Source organism: Procambarus clarkii, chromosome 13 (assembly GCF_040958095.1).
Source record: "Procambarus clarkii isolate CNS0578487 chromosome 13, FALCON_Pclarkii_2.0, whole genome shotgun sequence".
NCBI classification, from domain to species: domain Eukaryota; kingdom Metazoa; phylum Arthropoda; class Malacostraca; order Decapoda; family Cambaridae; genus Procambarus; species Procambarus clarkii.
In genome coordinates, this window is record NC_091162.1 from 36,433,309 (window position 1) to 36,441,542 (window position 8,234).

Below are 8,234 nucleotides of genomic sequence, written 5' to 3' on the forward strand. Positions count from 1 at the left end.
TTGAGAAAATTCGTGTTAGAATTATTAATCTTACTTTTTCGGTCATATTTAATAATATATGTCTAATGTTTATTATATATCATTTATTATTTGCTTAAAATTTTTATGAAATTTGTTTGAGGTGTTAAGTTTATGTGAAAAAAAATGTGAAATTCATTTATGAATTTCTTATTTTTTTTTCTCCGCGGCTTAGAAGGGGTGTTATGAACCTTACCTCCTGTGGAGGTTAGTTTCATTTATAAATGTTGTTAGACACAGTAGAGAATGTTTGATAGGAAAATATCTACAGCTGATATCAGAGAGGCCGCGAGTCACCAGTAATACTCCTCCCCCGTAAAGTAGTGCCTTCTCAGCTGGAGATTGTTAGGAATAATGTGAACTGGAATAGCCTAACTATGTGAGGAAAAAATGGACTCAATCAAGAAGCATGCATAGGGAATATGGTAAATTAAGTCAATAAAGGGTTTGATTGCAAATGTAAAGAATCGAGTATTAAGGGGCAATGACGCATCAGAGGTGGACGCCATCTTGACTTAAGGGGAGATGTATCGCTGATGACCAGATCCTGCTATCTGGGTTTTTTCTCCGGCCGCACAGTCAGATAAGACTTCCTTTGTATCTAAACAGGGATGCAAGATAGGGTAGAGTTTTTATGCGTAATTTGGAGATGTTTTATAAGAGAGTCCAGGTTTCCTAGAGGTGTAAATATGTGTGTCACTGGTTGGTAGGTGTGGTGGCTGTGTGCATTGTTCCAGGTTTGAGATTGCGAGCCATAGGGTAGCCAAAGCCCACTTGGGAGTTTATTTACCACAATATAACCTTGAGTTGTAAAGAATACCATTTCATATTATGTAATATCATGTGTCTAATTGTTATGATCTCAGCCTGCAGGAGAAACGAGTCTCCCCCCTTGAGAGTTATTCAGCAAGCCTGACCTAACTAGAAAGTATAGGAAATATAGAGTCGATAACACAGATGTAAAATAGTTTATTAGATTTAATGAACAATTTGAGATTATGGGCAGTAAATAAGGAAATAGATAAATGACTGGTTTGGAGATGTGGATATTTTGCTGGAGGCGTGAGGCTCGCTTCTGGAGGGCTTTGACCTCACTTGAGACCAGACATCGCAGGGGGAAAGCCGCGCTCCGTTTGAGCTCTCGTCAGGAAGGAACCCCTAGTGATATATCTCCAAGAGAAGAGAAGTGTGCAGACGTACCAGCTGTGGAATCGAGCTGGGGATGTGTGGTCTCAAGTCCTGGTCAACGAGGAGAGTATTAAGCCGCCCAGAGACATTTTCGTGGGCTGTGGAATCGCCCTGACCAAGCTCCGTCAGAGGGAGGAGCGCCCTTGACTAGACAATCTGTGGTAAGCACAATTTAAGGCAGTTCATAGTGATTGCTTGTAGTTGGTCGTGTGCCCAGCGACAGTAGCAATGTTTATTTATAAGTTAGACATGTTTAGATAAGGCAGAAAGCCTAAAATAAGAGAGTGGAGAAGGAGGAACACGGAGCGACGTCCGTCCCCTCTGAGCGCTGGCAGGTGACTGAAAGCTCCCGACGGCGGAGGCCCCTCCCAGAGTGAGTGAGGCGGAGTGAGGCCCACCGGGCAAGGTGGAGCATGGAGCCACCCAACGGGGGAGTCCACACTCTCACCGTATGTAGAGGACATATAGAGGTTGGAGGCAAACATATTGTGTGATTATTTTTGTTCATGTGTTAAAGGGGAAACATTTTTATTGGAGTGTCGATGGGTTGCAGGTTTGTCTTTGGGGAAGAAGTTGCTGAGAACTTCGAAGCCAGCACAGATGAAGTAATTGATGAGACTCCAAGGTAGTGGAGGAGAGGATCTCGAGCTGTGAGGAGAAGCAGTGAAGAGGAGTGTCACGTGCTTCTGTGGAGGTGGTGAAGCACCATAGTTGCTCGACGGAACTTCATGGTGTAGCAGCCAGGAGAGCTGTGGAGGACCCTAGCAGAAGTGGTGAAGCACCGTGGTTGCTCAAGGAAACTTCATGGTAGCAGCCTGGAGGAGCTGCAGAGGATCCTGGTAGTAAACCCGGAAGAACCTGAAGAGAGCAGGGTAGTGAACTTCTAGAAGTGGAAGTTCTGGTGGATTACTTGTAGGGAGTTGATAGTGTTTGGTTGTCATTAGCGTGCAAGACGCAGTGAGAGGTGAGTGATTGTTTGCATTCTTATGTCAAGGAATGTTTTATACTGAAGTTTAGAGTTACAGTCGTATGCTGGATTACCTACAGATGTATGTGTTCTAGGACTAATAGGGTGATCGATTGATTATTTTTGTGTATCAAGGAACATTTATACTGATATATGTTATTGCATTCACATGCTGACTTTCCTTGTACACGGTTATAGATATATACATATATATTCTCTTGCTGATGGTGCAACAGTGTATGTAGACTTGATCAACTTGAGGAGGTTGATAGTATCAGGTGGTGAACCAGGAGATAGGATACCACTTGATAAGCTGATGGTAGAGTTCTGATGGTGTTGGAGTGCAACCTGATTGTAATAGTATAGAGTATAGGATTCATCATTATTATGTGTGTATATATCATGTATGTGCTTTGTCCAGTAAATGTATCCCAATTTGCTGGTGTTTGCCCTTGTCCTAGTGAGGCTTCCCAGGAAATAGTAAAGGAAGAGAGAGAGAGAGGGAGAAAGAACCAAGAACCACTGCTGTGGACAGGGTAGAAGGTAATACTAATAAGTCAAATGGGGATTGAGGAGATCATATCACCGAAGGAGAGAGTGGGGAGTCACAGCGGCTCGAGTGGGTGTGTGCACGTGATAATGAGGCTGAGTGTTGGAGCCGCATCCCCTAAACGTGTGACGTTGAACCCCTCTCCAAGAGCCAGATGCGCCTAGTGTAATCTCTTAGTGAAGTAAAAGCACTCTGCCGAGTTGTGGGTTGGGTTGTCCGTAAAAGAGGAACACGCAAGGATCAACACCACCAACCCAGACTATAATACTAATACATATAAATTTGTGTTTTTGTACTAGGCTGTTTTCCTTACACCTTGATTTCCCCTAAGCTCCAGTAAAATCATCTATTCCCTTGGCAACATTTAAAGGTCCACCACCACCAAATTCATGACAGGCCTCTATGTCACACAAACTATAACACAACCATGACAGCAAGAAAGAGAAGGATGGGCAGACTGCATTTTCCTGGATTGCCAGAAAGCCTTTGACACAGTTCCTCACGAAAAGCTGTTACAAAAGTTGGAGCAACAGGCAGGAGTAAAAGGTAAGGTGCTCTAGTGGATAAGGGAGTATCTAAGCAACAGGAAACAGCGAGAAACTGTGAGGGGAGACATTAGAGTGGCGAGATGTAAAGAGCGGGGTTCCACAGAGCAATGTACTTGGACCCATCCTGTTTCTAATATATGTAAACGACCTTCCAAAGTGTATAGACTCATTCCTCTCAATGTTTTTTTGATGGTGCAAAAATTATGAGAAGAAACAAGATAGATGAAGATAGACAGAGACTACAGGACGACCTGGACAAACTGGTGGAATGATCTAGAAAATGGCTACTAAAGATCAACTCAGGAAAGTGTAAAGTAATAAAATTAGGCAAAGGGAGCAGAAGGCTGAACACAATGTACCATCTGGGAGGTGATATCCTGCAAGAGTCATATAGAGAGAAAGATCTGGGGCTTGATATCACACCGAACATGACCCCAGAGGCCCACATCTAAAGGATGTAATCAGCGGCATATGCTAGATTGGCCAACATGAAAAGTCCCTTCATGAACTTGTGTAGGGAATCATTCAGAACCTTGTATACCTCATATGTCAGACCAATACTAGAATATGCAGCTCCAGCATAGAGTCCACATCGTTGAGTGAAACTCAAAACGAAGTTAGAAAAGGTTCAGAGGTATGCCACCAGGCTAGTCCACGAGTAGAGGGGAATGAACTAAGAGTAACTGTTACTGGAACTGAACCTCAAGACACTGGAAGACAGAAGAGTTAGGGGAGACCTGATCACTACCTACAAACTTATCAGAGGAATTGACTGGGTGGAATAAGATAAACTGTTTAACATGAACAGGGGGACGCATGCGCATGGAAACTTAGTACCACAAAGACATTAGAAAGAGGTTTTTTAGTGTAAGAGTAGTTAACAGATGGAATTCATTAGGCAGTGATGTGGTGGAGGCTGACTCCATGCACAGTTTCAAATGTAGATCTGATAGAGCCCATTAGGCTCAGGAATCTGTACACCAGTTAATTGACAGTTGAGAGGCGTAACCAAAGAGCCAAAAATCCACCCCTCGCAAGCACAACTAGGTAAGTAAACACACACACACACACACACAGGAGCTTCCCCTTCTCAGGGGCCGATGACAGAGTGGACTGCACGCTGGACAAGTAATCCAGGGTTTGAATCCCGTCGTCGGTAAGAAACAATGGTCAGAGTTTCTTTCAACCTGATGCCCCTGTTACCTAGCTGTAAATAGGTACCATGGAGTTAAACAGCTGTTACGGGCTGCTTCCATTGTGTGTGTGTGTTTGTGTGTGTGTGTGTGTGTGTGTGTGTGTGTGTGTGTGTGTGTGTGTGTGTGTGTGTGTGTGTGTGTGTGTGTGTGTGTGTGTGTGTGTGTGTGTGTGTGTGTGTGTGTGTGTGTGTGTGTGTGTGTGTGTGTGTGTGTGTGTGTGTATGTGTGTGTGTGGGGGGGGAGAAAAAATTAGTTAGTAGGTAGTAACAGTTGATCGATTGACAGTTGAGAGGCGGGCTGAAAGAGCAGAGCTCAACCCCCATAAGCACAACTAGGTGATGTAGCTGAGAAACGAGTTTACCCCCTGAGAGTTATTCTGTCAGACCTGACCTAACTAAGAGGTCAAAGAAATATAAAGCCGAAAATATATATAGCAAACATTCGATTAAATTTGACAAACAGTTTAAAAGTATGGGCAGTAAGTAAGAATATAAATGCCTTGACATGTGATGTCGAAAGCTTGAGAGGAAAGCATGAGGCTCATGTCAGGGGTCTTGACCTTACTCGAGTAGTGGAAGTCGTGGAAGCAGGATGCAGTGTCTTTAAGCTCCTGATAGCAGAGGAAGAATCTCTATTACGTGCTCCGTCAAGAGGAGAATTAGTCAGACATTCTTGTATGAAGCCTGGGGACGACTTCGTGCTCGAGTCAGGAAAGAGAGAAGCCCTGTAGAGAAGTTTAAATGGCAATTTTGTGGGCGGAGGAGCACGCCAACGTCCGACGCTGAGGCCAGGGGGCGTCCTGGTATATCTAATTCTGTAGTAAGCCCATTTTAACCAGTTAACAGTTATTGCCTGTTGTTGGTCGTGTCCCCAGCGACCGTAGCGAATATTTATTGATATATTAGGCATATTTTGTTAAGGTAGAAAGCCTAAATAAGAGGGTAGAGGCGAGAGCCAGCTGGAGGGACGAGCAGTGCAGCCTTCCTCGCCAAGCTCCTGAGGGCAACTGAGGGCCGCTGCCAACTGCCTCAAGAGCGAGGAGTGTGGGGAAAACTCCAGGCAGCTATTCTCTTTTTTAAATTGACTTTAATAAGATAAAGTTTTGTCTTATTTATCTTCTTAGTAAGTAAGAATTAATTGAGTGGTCTGTATGTACTTGATTAAACTGACTGAAATTATCTCACACAGTTGGGGGGACAATTTGTAGCTTAACCACTTTGAAATGGCTCATTCTTAAACCACAAATTGTTTACCTTATTAATATAATTCTCATACCACATATGGTGGTCCACTTTATTATTATATCATACCACATATGGTGGTCCACTTTATTATTATATCATACCACATATGGTGGTCCACTTTATTATTATATCATAACACATATGGTGGTCCACTTTATTATTATATCATACCACATATGGTGGTCCACTTTATTATTATATCATAACACATATGGTGGTCCACTTTATTATTATATCATAACACATATGGTGGTCCACTTTATTATTATATCATAACACATATGGTGGTCCACTTTATTATTATATCATAACACATATGGTGGTCCACTTTATTATTATATCATACCACATATGGTGGTCCACTTTATTATTATATCATAACACATATGGTGGTCCACTTTATTATTATATCATAACACATATGGTGGTCCACTTTATTATTATATCATAACACATATGGTGGTCCACTTTATTATTATATCATAACACATATGGTGGTCCACTTTATTATTATATCATAACACATATGGTGGTCCACTTTATTATTATATCATAACACATATGGTGGTCCACTTTATTATTATATCATAACACATATGGTGGTCCACTTTATTATTATATCATACCACATATGGTGGTTTAATCTGCTAGTAATAATTACTAATTATGAATACTAATACTACTATAACAAAAGAGGGCTTAGCTGTTCCAGTAGAAGGGGCCTGCTAAGGCTGTGTAATGGTAGCATCAATATGGGTGTGGCCCTGTGCCTCTTTGTGCCACGTAATGGCGGCCGTGAAGACTACAAGCCCTGGCAAACAGCTAGGTACATTATGTGTAAAGTTCAACTGTCTGCTCAGCATCTTGCTATTCCAAATCACAATTTACCTGTATGGGATACAAGGAGTTAATAACAGTTCCCTAAATATATCATTACAGGTATGGCATGAAATAGGTGGGTGTTACATGGGGTACACGTACTTCTTGTTGTTTGTTATTCCTACATTTTAACCGCCTACCCATTGATACTAAAATTTGCACAAATTTAATATACAATACTTGGTAAGACGGATACAGTCGTTGCTGTGATGTTGAGAGGCTGTGTTGCTGGTTGTTGACACGTAATTTGGGTGTCTAGGTAGTTAAACCAGCTTCTGGAGCTCTGTACAGCGTGGGTTGTTTGTTGTTGTTGTGAGGCGAGAGTAAGTCTCTGTGGGACTGACGCCCCTAAGGGCATGGTTCCACTTCTAAAGTAATTTTACATTAACTAGGGAATCAAGCTACATTTTGGTGTTAATAATTATATTCAGTCTTGATTACTTTTTTGTTAAATTTAGATACAAGACTGTTGTATAAACAGTATTAGAATTTGTATATATACGTGTTGTCTCTGACGTCACAGGATCTCCCATTTTCTTTCCTGAAGGGAATACTGACTAAGGGGATACTATGTTATGTGTGTGTTGGATTCCGACAAGGAGCCCGGCTGGGTGGAGGGTGGACCAGCCCAAACGTACAAGAGTCCATACCCATGGCATTCGGGAATCAAGAGGGATGTCGAGTGGAGACATTTATTATGTGTAGTTTATTTTATTTATAAGTTTGAAGGGAAACAATTTTATTAAATTAAATTTAATTATTTAATTAAACAATTTTAATTTGTCTATGGAAGGAGTTGCTGAGAACTTCGAGCCAGTAGAGGGAGTTGATGATGATTGATAAAGATTAAGCCACCCAAGAGGTGGCACGGGCATGAATAGCCTGTAATAGAGGGAGTTAGTGGAATAAACTCCAAGGCAGTTGAAGGAGCAATGTAGTCTGAAGAAGAGTAGCCCAATTTGGATGGAGTTGGATGTCAAGCTACAAGGAAGAGTAGTGAAGTGAAGTTTCACGAGCTTCTGTGATATCAGTGGTGAGGCACCATTGCTGTTAACCACTTAACTGCACCAGCCGAGTATTCTCGGTTGGCGGGAAACTGCCCTAACCGAGAAAACTATTTTTGATTTTCCCGTACCCATTATAAATGTGTGCGAGGTTGGTTGTGTACGAAATGGACCCTTAGGACCTCCAGTGAGAGGCAGCAATCTTGGAAAAAATTCCCAGAATGCCCTAGGGCTGCTGGCTGGGTTAGTACTGAATGAGCAACCATGGGTGGTGCACGTGCCTCTGGCTCCCAAACACCTGTCTGATGCGGTGTTGAAAGATAACGCTCTGTCGGTGAAATTCAAACCTTATTGTTTGATGAACATAAGGGTCATAATATTGGGGAAGCTAGGCGCAATAAGGACCTAACACAAAGGTCGGATGCAAGTGATACAGCACCTATGAAGACGATACGGCGAGCTTATCCAGTTGTAGCTCTGAGCGTCACCCTTGCAATCCTATGCCATCTCCAATTTATTTAGATGATACATAGATGAATTCGCTTTCTGCGTTCAGTGATGATGCATCTGATACAAGTAGCATAGATGAACAGTGTTAGTGGCTTCCATGGTGGTGTTTTCCATAAATATTTTTAAGAAT

General features: G+C 42.2%; 1 long non-coding RNA gene across 1 annotated transcript; it reads right to left on the minus strand.

The window, feature by feature from the left end:
• Positions 1-971: 971 nt before the first annotated feature.
• Positions 972-6,901, minus strand: LOC138364289 (uncharacterized). The gene is made up of 2 exons (XR_011228396.1): positions 6,771-6,901; positions 972-6,599 (listed from the first exon to the last, which is right to left on the minus strand). It is a non-coding gene; the product is annotated as an uncharacterized lncRNA (long non-coding RNA).
• Between the last annotated feature and the right edge of the window lie 1,333 nt (positions 6,902-8,234).